This window comes from Mustela erminea, chromosome 16 (assembly GCF_009829155.1).
Source record: "Mustela erminea isolate mMusErm1 chromosome 16, mMusErm1.Pri, whole genome shotgun sequence".
Lineage (NCBI taxonomy): Eukaryota > Metazoa > Chordata > Mammalia > Carnivora > Mustelidae > Mustela > Mustela erminea.
The window spans coordinates 71,791,325-71,805,502 of NC_045629.1; the positions used below are offsets into that span (position 1 = coordinate 71,791,325).

Here is a 14,178-nt window from a genome sequence, read left to right on the forward strand (position 1 = left end):
TTGCAGAGAATTCTACGTGTCCATCAACTGTAGTGCACAGTATTGCAATAATTGGTGTCTTTCTCACTCACAACTTGTACGTTCTTCAGGGACATAGATGGCCACATTGATCTCTGTTCCCTAGCGCTCAGACTGGCATGCATCAGGCATTCGATATACAGTGAAGAAAGGAGGGCTGTAAGAGCAGGAAATTGTAAAGAAAATGTTTTTCTTTCTTTGCCTAAGAGAAAAGTACATTATCTTTGATGTCTCCACCTCCTTAAACCAGCCTTGTCTAAATTTTCTGAACTTCAGATGACTTAAAATGCTAGTTCTGAACCGGATGGTTCAAGCTAGCATGGACCTCTCCACCAAGAATTCCCCTTCTGCATTCCACGCACACCTGTGCTTGCGCACAAAGTTGAAAGGTAAACATCTGATAGACTCCATCCCTCCTGCACCTGGAAACCCAGCGCACGTATGGCTAAACAGTTCTCCAGTTTGGCCAGGAATCCACACATTATAAAACTGACCTGAAAAGAGGCAAGAGTCAGAGGGAGCAGAAATCAAACCACAGGTCTAAGGGAAGCGAGAAACAAAGATCCAGTTCTTGGCCTCCCTCTTTCTTTTGTCTCTATTTTGTGAAAATCTACATTTCCTTGAGGTACTTTGAAGTTGAGTGACTGCAAAGTCACAGACTATTTAACCTCTCTTCACATCAGTTTTCTCATCAATTAAATGAGAGAATAATGCTTCCACAAAGGAAGGGTATTTTTTGGAAATATCCTTACACTACAAAATCTCTACTTGGATCTGTTTTCCCCTGTGCAGACCTCACCTTGAGTTACATCTGCTTTACTTGCAGAAAAACTCTGAGAGCATTTCATGAGTAACGATAGGCAAACAGGTCAATATTGACCCCTGTAGAGTCCCGTGGACAGGATGGTGGCTAGTGGGTGTATCTGTTTTAACATTTCTTAACCGATGATGATACCACTTATGTTCTGTTCACTATCCTGAGTTAAGGATGTCACAGAATAAAGATGAACTGACTTTTGGAATTATTTCTAGGACAAGCAGCATTCCAGGGAAAAGAGACTCGAAGGTCATGGTGTGAAATACAGGAAATTGTTACAAGCTTTGGAACACCAGTGATTGAAAGGCTGTGTGGGATGATTGGTTCTGATTAGAAGGATACTTGGTGACATTACAGAGGATGAATTACAGAAAAGGACGCCAGTGGCAGAGTCATTAAAAGGCTTTTGTACTGAAATGAATGAGAGACTGTAGAGTCCTTATTTAGTCCATTGACAGTAGGAAGACAAAGGACACTGAATAAAGTACACTTCGAAGGTAAAAGCCACATGGTGAGGGGGGACCCAATTTTACAAATGAAAATAGAGGAGAAAAAGAAAGAAAGAAAAAGTTTATATTAACACGATTAAATATCTTGAAAGCCCTCATTTCTTAAAAACCCAGAATAAACTTAGCCATCTGTGACAAGAGCTTTAGAAATAGTATTTTATAAGTAAGATTTACCTCTTAAGATAATTGGTTTTATCACTTAAATCACCTCCCCAAAACTGAATTAAGTGGTGAAGGTGATTCAGTTCCTAAATACAAGGATTAGATTGACCACACCAGGCCTCAGACTCATTTCTATGATTCATGATGTAAGAGCTTTGGCCACCTTATATGGTTGGAAATGGTAGCGCTCCACTGCATAGACGTCTAGTCTATCCTGGCTCACCAAAGTTTTATCCCGAGGCCAAGTTTCAAAATTCTGACCCATCAAGGATAGATACTTTATGGAGTTTTCATCCAACCCATCCATTGGGTCATCTGGAGATGACCTAAGTAGGCCATCTCCAAATATGTAGGCTTATGGCATGTCCTTGATAAGCCACTACTCTACTTTTTAGTATAATGGAAAGAGTTGTGCTATGTTTGAAAAGTTCAAGAATTCTATGAAAACTGGGTTTGGAAGCCTTAGTGGATAGAAAAAAAAAAAAGGAGAGAGAGAGAATATATTCCGCAGAATTCTCCATGAATTCAACAGAATTCTTTTAGGTGATAAAGAAAAATAAGGAGAAGGAAGTCATCGTCAGGTGTTTTTGGGAAACAAATCTTTGTAAAGTTGTATCAGTCAGAGCCCCAGCAGGAAACAGAGGACACACTCAAATTAGGATTATTTGAAGAAAATTTTTAAAAGTCAAGCAGAGAGAGTCAATTATCATATGGTTTCACTTACTTGTGGAGCATAAGGAATAACAAGGGGGGCATTAGGAGAAGGAAAGAAAAAGTGGAATTAGGAGAAATTGGAGGGGAAGACAAACCATGAGAGACTGTAGACTCTAAGAAACAAACTGAGGGTTTTGGAGGGGAGTGGGTGGAGGGTTAGGTGAGCCTGGTGGTGGGTACTAAGGAGGGCACGTATTGCATGAAACACTGAGTGTGGTGCATAAACAATGAATCTTGGAACATTGAAAAAGTAAAATAAATTTTTTAAATGTATTAAAAGAATAAAATAAAAGACACTATTTGCAAAGATGTGAACAGGGTATCAAGAAACCCTAAGGAATATCACAGTACTCCAGTTAGTTATTGCCTTAATACCCCAAGGTCAGATGGATCAAGGGCAGATAATATTCATTGGAACCTAGAGCCAGAGAGGGCTTCATGGAATCAGGAGCTGAGGGCTTTGGTAAAGATGAGCCTGCAGGGAGGGAGCCAGAGGAATAACCATGCCAATTCCACTCTCCAACCACCATCCAGACACCAGAAACATGGGAACCTATTAGTTTAGTCTACTTAACTCAGTCTCATGGGAAGGAACTCGGGGGGGGGGGGGTGAGGAGGAGATGGCATCTGGAAAGCTGAATGGAAGATGCAAAGTTCGCCTGTTTTCTAAGTGGCCTCACGTTCTTTAACATGATAGGACATTGGGTTGCTCCCAGAGCTACCTCTGCTGTCGCAGTTCCCAAACTGATAGACGGCAGGTGCATTTATTGAGCATGCCAAAGAAAGGGCTTTGAAGAAACACTAGAGGGAACGGCGGATTTGGATATTTGGTTTATCATACTAATGACTGGCAAAGTCCACTGTGACTTATGAAGAATTTTGCAGTAATTCCTCTTCCTATAAATATCTGTAGTTTGAGGCAGAACTGGTTATATTATTCTCATTTTCTAGTCGAGGAAACAAAGAAATCTCTCTGTTCATTCTGGTTACATAGCTCCATGAAACACTTGTCTCTGGATTCCATTAGTATCCCTGGACTGCCACCCCAAGAATGCCAGTGGTCTAGGTCCACCTCTTAATTTTCCTTGGAAGGAATTGATTTGAAAATAGGGTGATCTTTGCTACAGAGTGAATGCCTGCATCTCCCCCTACAAAATTCATATGTTGAAACCTAACCCCCAATGTGATGATATTAGGAGACGGGCTTTTGGGAGGTGATGAGTGATGAGAGCAGAGCACTTATCAATGGAATTAGTACCTTTATAAAGGAGAGCCCAGGGAGCTACCTTTCCCCTTGTGCCTTGTGAGGACACAGTGAGAAGACAACCCTCTATGAACCAGGAAGTGATCCTCACCAGACACTGAATCTGTCCCCACCTTGATCTTGGACTTCCCGGCCTCTAGAACTCTGAGAGATAAATTTCTATTGTTTATAGGTCACCCTATCCATAATCTGTTATAGTAACCCCAAGGGTTAAGATAATCTCTCTGAAAAACTGCTTATAGAAAGCTCCTCAGCTTTATCTGAGGTTGAAGATACTTCAGTAAGACTCTAGACTCTCACTCACCAAGCCCATTCATGAACAAGCATTTTCAAAACCCTTCCCTGTGTGAGATAACTATGCTAGCAACCCCATGAAGTAAGGTGGAGATAAGAGTGGTAGAGTTTTGGTCGAAGTGAACACAGTTATCAGGGAAAATCTTGCTTTGCCCTGTGGGCATTTACAGTCTAGGGGGACCCACCCCCGATGTTCATCAACAGGATAATGGAAAACAGATTGTGATGTATCCATACAATGGGTTACTCTACAGCAACACAAGGGAATTGCTGATCCATGCTACAATGTGGGTAAGTCTCAAAAATAAATCAAGTGAAAGAAACCATACGCAAAGAAGCTCATATGGTATACTCCAATTTATATGAAGTTCAAGATGGGATAAATTAATCTATACTGACCGAAATCAGAATATCAGTTCTCTCTTGTGTGGAAACTAGGAAGGAGTTGTGAAGAAATATCTGGGAAGATGGACACACTCTTATTTCTTGACCTAAGTTGTGGTTACACAGGCCTATACAAGTGCAAAAAAAAAAAAAAAATCATCAGATGGTACCCTAAGATTGGCAAAAAGTATGTTTATAAATGATACCCACGTTTAAAAAATCAAATAGTAACTATTACAGTGCAATGCGGGTAGTCATTATGATGCTGCCCGTCCAGCAGTTTTCTCTTCCTCATGCATACCAGAGGACTTTCACACACAGGTTTTGGGAAACCAAACTACATTGTCGCAAAGAGCATGAGCCCTGCTGAATGGCAGATCTAGGTTTACAGGCCAGCTCTACCACTTCCTGATGTGTGACTTTGACCGAGTCACATAAGCTTTCTGATCCTGAACTTTCCCGTCTGTAAAACCAAGCCCCATGGGGGGGGGGGGGATTCAACAAGAAAATTAACAAAAGAACTTAGATTTCCTGGCACATTGTTAATGCGCAATAATATAGGTCACTATGACTGCCACTATTGTTGCTCAACTGCCCTCCACTCCACTTCACCTGTAGAGAGAGAGAGACTAGAAGAGAGGAGGGTGGACAGAGGGAATGAGTAATGTCTATGAAGTCTCTTTCTCTTTTTTCCCTCCTAGCAGTCTCTGGTAGGCAAGTCTGAGGCTGATTGCTGCAGAGCACTTAGCTGACCGGACATGATGGGATGATGGCCAGGCTGCCTGTCTGGCCTGCAGGCCCTCATAATATGCAGGGCTATGGTTGTGCCCCTGCATGCACCTAACCCAGAGGAAGTGTGGGGCTCTAGTGGGCTGATTAATGGCTCCCTCACCCATAGCTCTCACAAGTCTGACCTGAATTCTTCACAGAGCCAGTGTGCCTAAAGGCAAGAGGTGAGGCCTGCACATGTCTACTAGCCAGCTGCTTCCATAATAGAATATTGATCTCCACCAGGAGGGTGGCAAGCCCCACACCAGGCATTGGATGTTAAAGGCAAGACCTCTGTAGATGGCAAATCCATCAGCCATCAATTTGGCATTAGCAAGCAATTACAGTGCAGTCCCTGTTTTACCTCCACTTTGGGATATCAGGATGATTGTTTTAAGAGGAGAAAGAAAGGGAAAAAACAAAAACAAAAACAAAAAAACAAGGAAATAAAAAGCCTTATCAGTACACATTGCTCCTCTAGAATTCTTTTGGATGAGGGTGAGGCTAGATGCTACAGCAGAATGAGCACTGGACTTGAAGTCAGGAAAATTAGTGAGTCTATAACTAGAAACCACTGCTCATCAATGCCCTTCTCTGAGTCTTCTTGCCTTGGTTCTCAATCCTGGCTGCATATGGGAGTTACCGGTGAGCTTTTAAAACTCCTAGTACCAAGACTGCTCCAGAACAAGCATATCATCAACTCCAGGGAAGAGGCCCAGATACCATCAATCTTTAAGGCTCTCTGGACTTTTGATGTGCAGGTGAAAACTCTGAGGACATTCAAAGTGAGGTGGCTGACATCAGTGATCTTTAAGGCAGTGATTTCCAACCTTGCACACCCATGCAGGTCACCTGGAATCTTGTTCCAACACAGATTCTGACTCAGTTGCTGTGACTTAGTACATCTAAGGCTCTGCATTTTTAATGAGCAACCAGGTGATACAGTTGTAGCTAGTCTTGGGACAATATTTTGAGTAATAAGACTCTAAGGTACTTCTTCTTGCAAACATTTGAAAAGTCTATAGCAGCATTATCCCATAGAACTCTCTGCAATGAATTAAATGCCTCCATTTGTGATGTCCCGTGGTAATAGTAGCCACATGTAATTATTGAGCCCTTGAAATGTGGCTAGTGCAACTGAGGAACTCAATTTTTAGTTTCATTTAATTTTAATTAAATTTAAATAGCCACATATATCTAGCTGGTGCCATGAGACTAGAGTTTTAAAGCATGAAACATATGACAGGGTTAAGAAAGGATGTTTGTACCATACATCCATGGGTAGGATCACATGTACTGCCATTCAGGAATAAATCCCAACTGATGGCAAAATGCTCTTCTCCTGGCTCAAATTAAACACAAAGTCTAAATTGATATGAATAGAATGTGTTGATGCTAGGTATAGCACAGAATGGAAGTGTCAGGAGATACAGCTGAAGAGGTGATCACTATACTGGGCCTCCTAAAACAGACTGAGGAGTTTGGGCTTTAGCTCAAGGACAAAAACAAAAGTATGACCAAGTTTTTGTGGCAGTCCAAAAGATGGAATTCTTGATATCACCCAGAACTTGCAGGGAAGGAAACTAGAGGAGGTAACATTTGGCATGTGCCAAAGAAAAAGGCAAAAAAGAGAAGGAGAAGAGCACTAAGTGTGTGGCAGAGAACAAGGAAAGTGAGACTTTAAGAAGCCTAGGGATGCATAACCTCAATACAGGGCAGAAAAGACATAATGCAATGGTGACTCTGCATCCTCTTATTTCAAAGGATAACACGCATTATTATTGAAAAAATTTTGGGGTTTTGTTTGTTTTTCGTTTTTTGTTTTTTGTTTTGCTTTTTGGGTTGTTTTGTTTTGTTTTGTTTGAGGAGTGGTTCCAAACAGGACTGCTGGATACAGTTATGGAGGTTGCACACTGCTCAACTCTAGGAACAGCTGTTAGCATAATTAAATGTAAGTGACATCCCCTGGAGTTTATGATGTACATACTCTCCCCCATTTCTTTTTTTTTTTTTTTTCTATTAATGTGCTTTGGCTTCTAGTCAAGAAAATCCCCTGAGAATGGGGACATCTTCAGACAGGAGACATCTAAACAATGAGCCCTAATCCCTATAGCTTCAGTTTCCCAGTCACCAAGTGGGATGAAGAATTACAGGTCTCTCACATGCCAGGTACTGTTCGGAGGCTTTAAATGTGACATCTTGTATTTCTAACAGCAGTGCTGTTTCTAACAACAGCAGTGTGAAAGAAAGCATTCCTGCATTTTTCCTCTTAGGAAATGGAGCTGAGACATTAAGATAGTGAAGGTAGAATCTGTTAGAGCCAGTTTAGTCACCCAATCTGGTCTAAGTCTTAGATCCATGCTCTGTCCACTACTTGATTACTCCCTATCAGTGTTAAGGGAAATCCATGAGTCAGTTTCAATATTTTACAACTCTACTGGAAATCACTTACTTGCTTGTGATTAGGACACATACATTCAAACATCACAGGGCTTTGATGTGGCTAAAATTGTATCAACTTACTGTGGCAACACTAGTATCTCACACTGATTAGAAACTTTCCTTGGCAACAGTATCTGCCTTAGATTCATTAGAAACTGAAACTAACTGCTTTAAAATTTTCATTTATTTGGCATCTTACCAAAATACAACTACCTGGGGGCAGAGTAATAAAAATGGAAGCTTGGTGGTACATCTACAACATCCTGCCTAGAATCACAATTATGTATGCATATCTCTATATCACCCAGTGGCTTTACCTATCACACACATGGTAGTTATGGCCAAGTCTCTTTCTGTTTCCTTTTTAACACTTCATAGCACCTAATTCTTACATACAGCTACCTGTGGGATTCTTTTGCCTCACTGTCCCATGGTCCCTTTGGACTTACTGTGCCCAATACCATACATATTTTCTCTTCTCACCTTCTTGTTTTTCCTCTTTGTGTGTCCTTTCTCACTGAATAGGACCACCATCAACATGGTCACCTAAGGCAAGAACCTGGGAGTAACCAGCTCTGACCCTCCCTCCCATTTACCTAGTCGCCCCTAAATTTATCTGTTAGGATTAAGATCAGCTGCCTGTAAGAGAAAACCTAAACAAGAAACAAATAAGAATGATTACTTAAATAATCAGCTGTTTACCGCTTCCATAAGAGAGGTAGGACGTCTGACCCCCATAGGCAAGCATAATAGTCATCAGGGATCCAAGACCCCTCATTCTGTTCACCATATTAGCTGCAACTTCCAACCTAACGTCACCTCACAACTCAAGAGGGCTCCTAGAGCACAACTATCATGCCCATGGTATAAGGCAGCAGAAGGAAAGGGCCATAGGTTAGAGTGAGAAGGGGAATTTCTAACAAATTTAATGACCTTAATCAGTCTTCCTCCAAATTTCACATTGCACTCCTGTTGATATTGCTTACCCATATCCTAGAGTTCTGAGAGACTAGTAAATATAGTCTTTTAGCTGGATGCCTGCTGTCCCATGACAATGAGATTATGCTACTAAGTCAGAGAGGGGGAACAGATCTGGGGACACAAATAGCTGTTTCTGCCATTCCAAGTATTGCAGCTTCTAATCATTTTAGATTTAACATACCTGCCTGCTTCTCTACCTCACACCACCATTGTTCTAGTTGAGGCCCAACCCCAAAGGAACAACAACTTAAATGACAACTGGAAAAATTCACAGAGAGCAAGACAAACAATCTTTATCCAAGTTAGACTGGCTCTATCCAATTTACCTTCATCCCCGCCCCCCCCCCAAAAAAAAGCTTAGTTCAGAGGAAACAATGATGTAAGAAGGACTAATGTTTCTACCTGCCCCTCAGTTTAATAGCAAGAGATTCCACATGTCAGACAGGAAAGAGGGCTAGGAAGGAAAATGTGCATTATGTTAAATAATTGATGTTAATACCAACAACCAAGACAAACAATGGTGATAAATGACATAGAGAGAACCAAGGAAATTGTTCAGCTGTGATATCGTGATTTCAAGCAGCTTGACTCTGTAATCATCCAACATAGTTTCATCAGGAATTTCATCAACGTCGACGCCCCTAAGCTGCCAGTCTTCAGGGTTTACTACAAGTGTGTGTCTTAGTAACATGAGCTGGCTTTCCATCCATCATCCAGTTCAAAAGGGCTGTCTTTCTGTCGTTATCTGGAGACAAAAATGAAACGTTATAGTGGGTTTTGTGCTTCTCCCCTACCTCTACATTCCCATAGAACTCTCTTTAACCTTTTTGTCCCCCTATCTAGCCCTGCCTGTGCCTGGCCTGTAGTATCCCCTGATATTATTATTGTACTAAACTAAACACAACCCTTGATTCTATGCATTATTAATTCTTATTTGTATTATGTAGTCAAATGAGCAGTCAGCAGGTCAAAGAATTCAACTCACCTGAGTCCACACTGCCCTTGTTCTAATATAGTCAACAAAGCAGAGAGCATTGTGTCGGCTTCCCAGGGTCAAGTCTAGGTACCATGAGGCTTAGGCCAACCAATTCACCTCCTATTTCTTTATCTGCTAAATGGGAACAAGAATATAGGTCTCACTTTATTTTTTTTTTTTTTTGAGGAATAAATTGAAATAATCTATGTAAATTGGCAAGCACATTTTACAATTCTTAGAAAAGGGTAGTACACCTACCCTTGCCCCCAAATACACATAATTTTTCCAGATGGTATTTGAAATATTTTAGACCTTAAATGAAGCTAACTATAACATGATGAGAGTAATAACTACTGTTTATTGAGTTAAGTTACACACATCATCAGACTTAAACTTCACAACAAAGTTGAAAGAGAGCATATCGCTCTTTTAGAAAAGGGAGCTCAGGGTTGTCGAGGCCACAAGTGGAAGCATCTAGAACTAACCCTGTGTTTCTCTTACTAGAAACATTTGAGAGTGGCCAATAAGTTTGAGAATTTAGGCAAGACTGGGGAACATTTAAGTTCCCTTTTCAACTTGTATCCCAATTCTGGAATCTAATTTTTGTCACAAGAAACTATATTTCAGGTAAGGATTACTTAGTGCCAGGCCTTCTCATTGAGTTCTTTCTTCTCCTAGACAGGCCTCCTGTGCTGCAACCATGTTATGCCAGATCATCGGTCAGGCCAAGAAGCATCCGCGCTTGGTTCTCATCTTCATATTTATTGGGGCAGGTAGTATTGGAGCAGAGCGGTTCTTGCACCTGGTGTTGTTCATCCAGATGTCAGTTGGGATAGAAAGAATAACCCAGAAACCTGGGACAAACGGAGTCTCAATCACCAATCAAGTTGTACTCAGTGAATGTAGATTACAGCAAACTGAAGAAAGAAGGTCCAGACTTCTAAATGAAATGTTTCACTCTAAAGCTGCTTAGAATGAAGGTCTTACAGAAGCCGTCTGCACAATTTATCACTTATGCAGGAAATATTTCCCCCCTAAATGCACAAAATCATGGTGGTGTATTGTGTTGGGGTTTACACTGAATAATAAATACCTGAAATTTGAGGGAAAAAAAAAACAAACTATATTCCACAGTGTAGAGGTTAATGGCTCCCATGCAGATGCTAGCAGTATGGCATGGTAGAAACAGAATGGGCTTGGGAACCACTGTGTGTGTGTGTGTGTGTGTGTGTGTGTGTGTGTGTGTGTGTGTGTGATTTTCATATCCTGACTTAAACTTACATTTGAGAAGTGGGGAAAGAGAGAGTTGTAATAGAACAGAAGTAAGTCCATTTTTTGAACACTTACTTTGTGCCAGACATGGTACTAACATCTTTATCTCTATAATCTGCAAACCTACCAGAAAACCTGTGAAGTTGACTTAATATGATCTTCATTTTATGGTTGAGAAACAAGGTTTAGAGACATTGAACGTATATCCAAGGTTCAAAGACTGGTTTGTTAACACCAAAGCCTCTCCTCCTTTTTTGACAATATCTATGGGGAATTGAAATAAAATATTTGAGTGGCAGATTACAAAACATGGCCTACCTAACCCATTTTGGTGGTTTTAAAATATGTCCACCAATTCAATTATATTCCTCCCTTCAAATGGTGAAGGCTAATTTCCCACCTTGAGCGTGGGCTGTATCGGTAACTCATTTCACACTGGGGGAAGATAGCTAACATGGTGTGATCGCACTTAAGCAGACTTATGGAGATGTCCATGTGGTGGGAAATTGAGACTTTCTACCAACAACTGGCAAGGAACTGTGGCCTTTCCCAATTGTTATGTGAGTGAGCTATCAAGAATCAAGAATCAAGCCAGGAAGTTTAAAACTACTCTTCTCTGTGATTATCCATGATAGAACCATTTCCCCTCAATCTACAGGAAATCATAATTGGAGAGAAACACCCACCATCCTATAGCATAAAATACAAGTAGAGATATCTTCCATGAAGAATCTGGCCATGTGTCACAGTGGAAACAGAGTGGACTCAGAGATCATGCAGTTCCATCTACCACCAGCACAATGGACACATGATATAACTCCTCTAAATATTGCCATTCTCATCTACAAAGTGGGGATAATAACTCCCAATTTACAAGGTGACCATAATGATTTTAAAAGATCATTTGTTGAGAACTTTATTCTTCAACAAACACTGAAAAATGTTTTGGGCACTATGTTCATTACTGATGTGGATAAGACACATAGAGCCATACCCTCAAGGAGCTTTTAGAGGAAAATAAACAATCAAATAGTTACATTTCTAAAGCATGGCAAGCTGTATGGCACATGTTTGGTACTCAAAATATATTTGTTTTCTCCTCCCTCTGATCTTCTACTAAAGTCCCACTTAGTGGTAGTGTTGTTGGTGGTGGTAGTGGTGGTAGGTTTTCTTCAAGACATCTCATTTATTATGAGACAGTACCTCTTTGAACACTAAAAGCATGGCCACAGTCTCCTTATATTTCCTGGTAGACTCTAAAAAAATTGGAGAATTATCTATTCTCTATGATCCATATACTTTATTTTTTAAAGAACATAATATTTATCTTCCAGTTCACTAATGAGATTTGACATTAGAGTCATCATTGAAAAAGACTATTAGGAATTAAAAAGAATAATTAGGAATTAGCTTCTCCCCATAATAATGAGCCTACCCACTATACTTGATCCAAGGAGGTACCCATAGTCACTCTAGACCTTTCCAGAAGGACATGAAAGGGAGGCTAAAAAAATATTTCCTTCCAAATTTGCTATGGTCACATCACCAAAAACTGACCCTCATTTTCCAATTGATGACTCAAATGGCAATAAAATCCTCAAGCTATTCAAAGCCCAGTGGGATTAGTGAGTAGGAGTACTGGTGGCCATCAGGGGACATGCTCAAAACTTCAGGCTCTGCAGATGCTCTGTAAGTCAAAAGGCCATCATAATCTCCTAATGGCTTGGCTTTCTGTTATTTGTCCATCGGTGACACTTTCATAGGAAACAGTGGTGCCATGGCCCGGAGATCACAGTGGATGTCAGGAAACCTGCAATCTATGAACTAATGGGACAGGCTTTGGTGAGTCATGTCTCCTCTTGTGGAATTTCAGTTTTCCCAGACACAAAGTAAAGGCAATGGATTCCACGAGACTTTTTTCCTGGATCTAAAGTAATATGATAATTGCCCCTTTTCAACAATGATTGCTACCACTTTGAGCATTCTTCTTTATACACTGCTTTGGACCTCTTTTTACATTGTTTTCCTAATCTTTAAACAAACCCAGAGATAAGTGGCTTTATGATGCTCACTTTATAGACGCAAAAGGTTTATTGAGTAACCTCTCTAAAGTAAAAGGCTGGTCTGGAGTTTGGACTCAGCTATGTTCTGCTCTAACCTAAGTGATTCTGGATTGCAGATTGACCAAAGGACAAGTTATTCTAGAAATGCTCAAAGAAAAGGCTGGTGCCATATATCATATGAGGAAAAACAGAAAAGGTAACAATATTTAGTCAAAGGCATATTTTATTGTGATTTTTTTCACCTCTCATTTATCCCTGAGGAATCCCAAGGAAGAACGTTGATATCTATGGACTCCATTTGAAAATTTTAGTAATTCTTCAAATTAAATGTGTGCCAATTAAAATAAACAGGACATATTTAGCCTAAAAATATCATGCATACTTTGGGGTCCAGAGCACCTTGTTAACTCCTTGACTAGCTCCAGTATAACCCCAAGGTGAGGATCCCCTTAGAGATTTTACTTTTTCTACAGAAATTGCTGAGTGCCCATTATGTGCCCAGTAGTATTTGTGCCTCTATGCATGCATATTTTATTCTGTCTCCATATCTAACCAGTGAGTTAGGTACAATGAACCCCATTTTGCTGCTGAAGAAAATAAGTCTCAGAAAAAAGAAAGAGATTTCTCAAGGACATACTGCAAGGAAAAGGCAGTTAAGGAATGAACCCGAGACCCCTAGATTTCCTCATCACATCAAGCCTGCCTCAGGAGCATGCTAATCTCCCATAGCTTACTTGGAAAGGCCTACTCCTCTCTCATTCAAGAACAGGCAGCTGTATCTAACAAACACAGAAGCAGACATAAAACAGAAGTGATGAAACCTGGGCAGGAAATAAGCAGAGTATTTTAGACATGGCTGTTGTCTGGAGTGGGGAACAGGAAAAGTTCCTGATAATGTGAGCCTGACAATAACAATGAGTAGCTGGAACTAGGAAGGAAGAATCTTCCCCAAAGCTGGGTATTTTCTCAAGTCCTGTCTAGGATCAAAAACAAATCACAAAGAAGTGAAGACACCGAATTCCAGGTAATGTCAAAGTTAAATTCATGCTGAAAAATCTCCTGGCTTTAGGAAGACTATCAACTTTTCTGGGACAGTAAAACAACGCACATAATGCAAAGAGTGGCATGAACCCCTATGTTTATAGCAACATTATTTAAAATAGCCAGATTATGGAAGCACCCCTTGTGTCCACCGATAGATGAATGGATAAGGAAGTTATGATACAATGGAATATTATTCAGCCATAAAAAGAATGAAATCTTGCCATTTGCAATGACATGAATGGAGCTAGAGAGTATAGTGCTAAGTGAAATAAATCAGTCAAAGACAATACTATGTGATTTCACTCATATATGGAATTTAAGAAACAAAAATGAGCAAACAGAAAAGAGAGAGAGGAGGAAGCCAAGAAACAGGCTCTTTACTACAGACAACAAACTGATGGTTATCAGAGGGCAGATGGGTAGGAGGATGGGGGAAATGGGTGGTAGGGATTAAGGAGTACACTTGTTGT

At 40.4% G+C, this 14,178-nt stretch overlaps 1 pseudogene; it reads left to right on the forward strand.

Annotated features, from left to right (window-relative positions):
* The first annotated feature begins 10,014 nt into the window (after positions 1-10,014).
* LOC116575234 lies at positions 10,015-10,426 on the forward strand (annotated as a pseudogene).
* Positions 10,427-14,178: the final 3,752 nt, after the last annotated feature.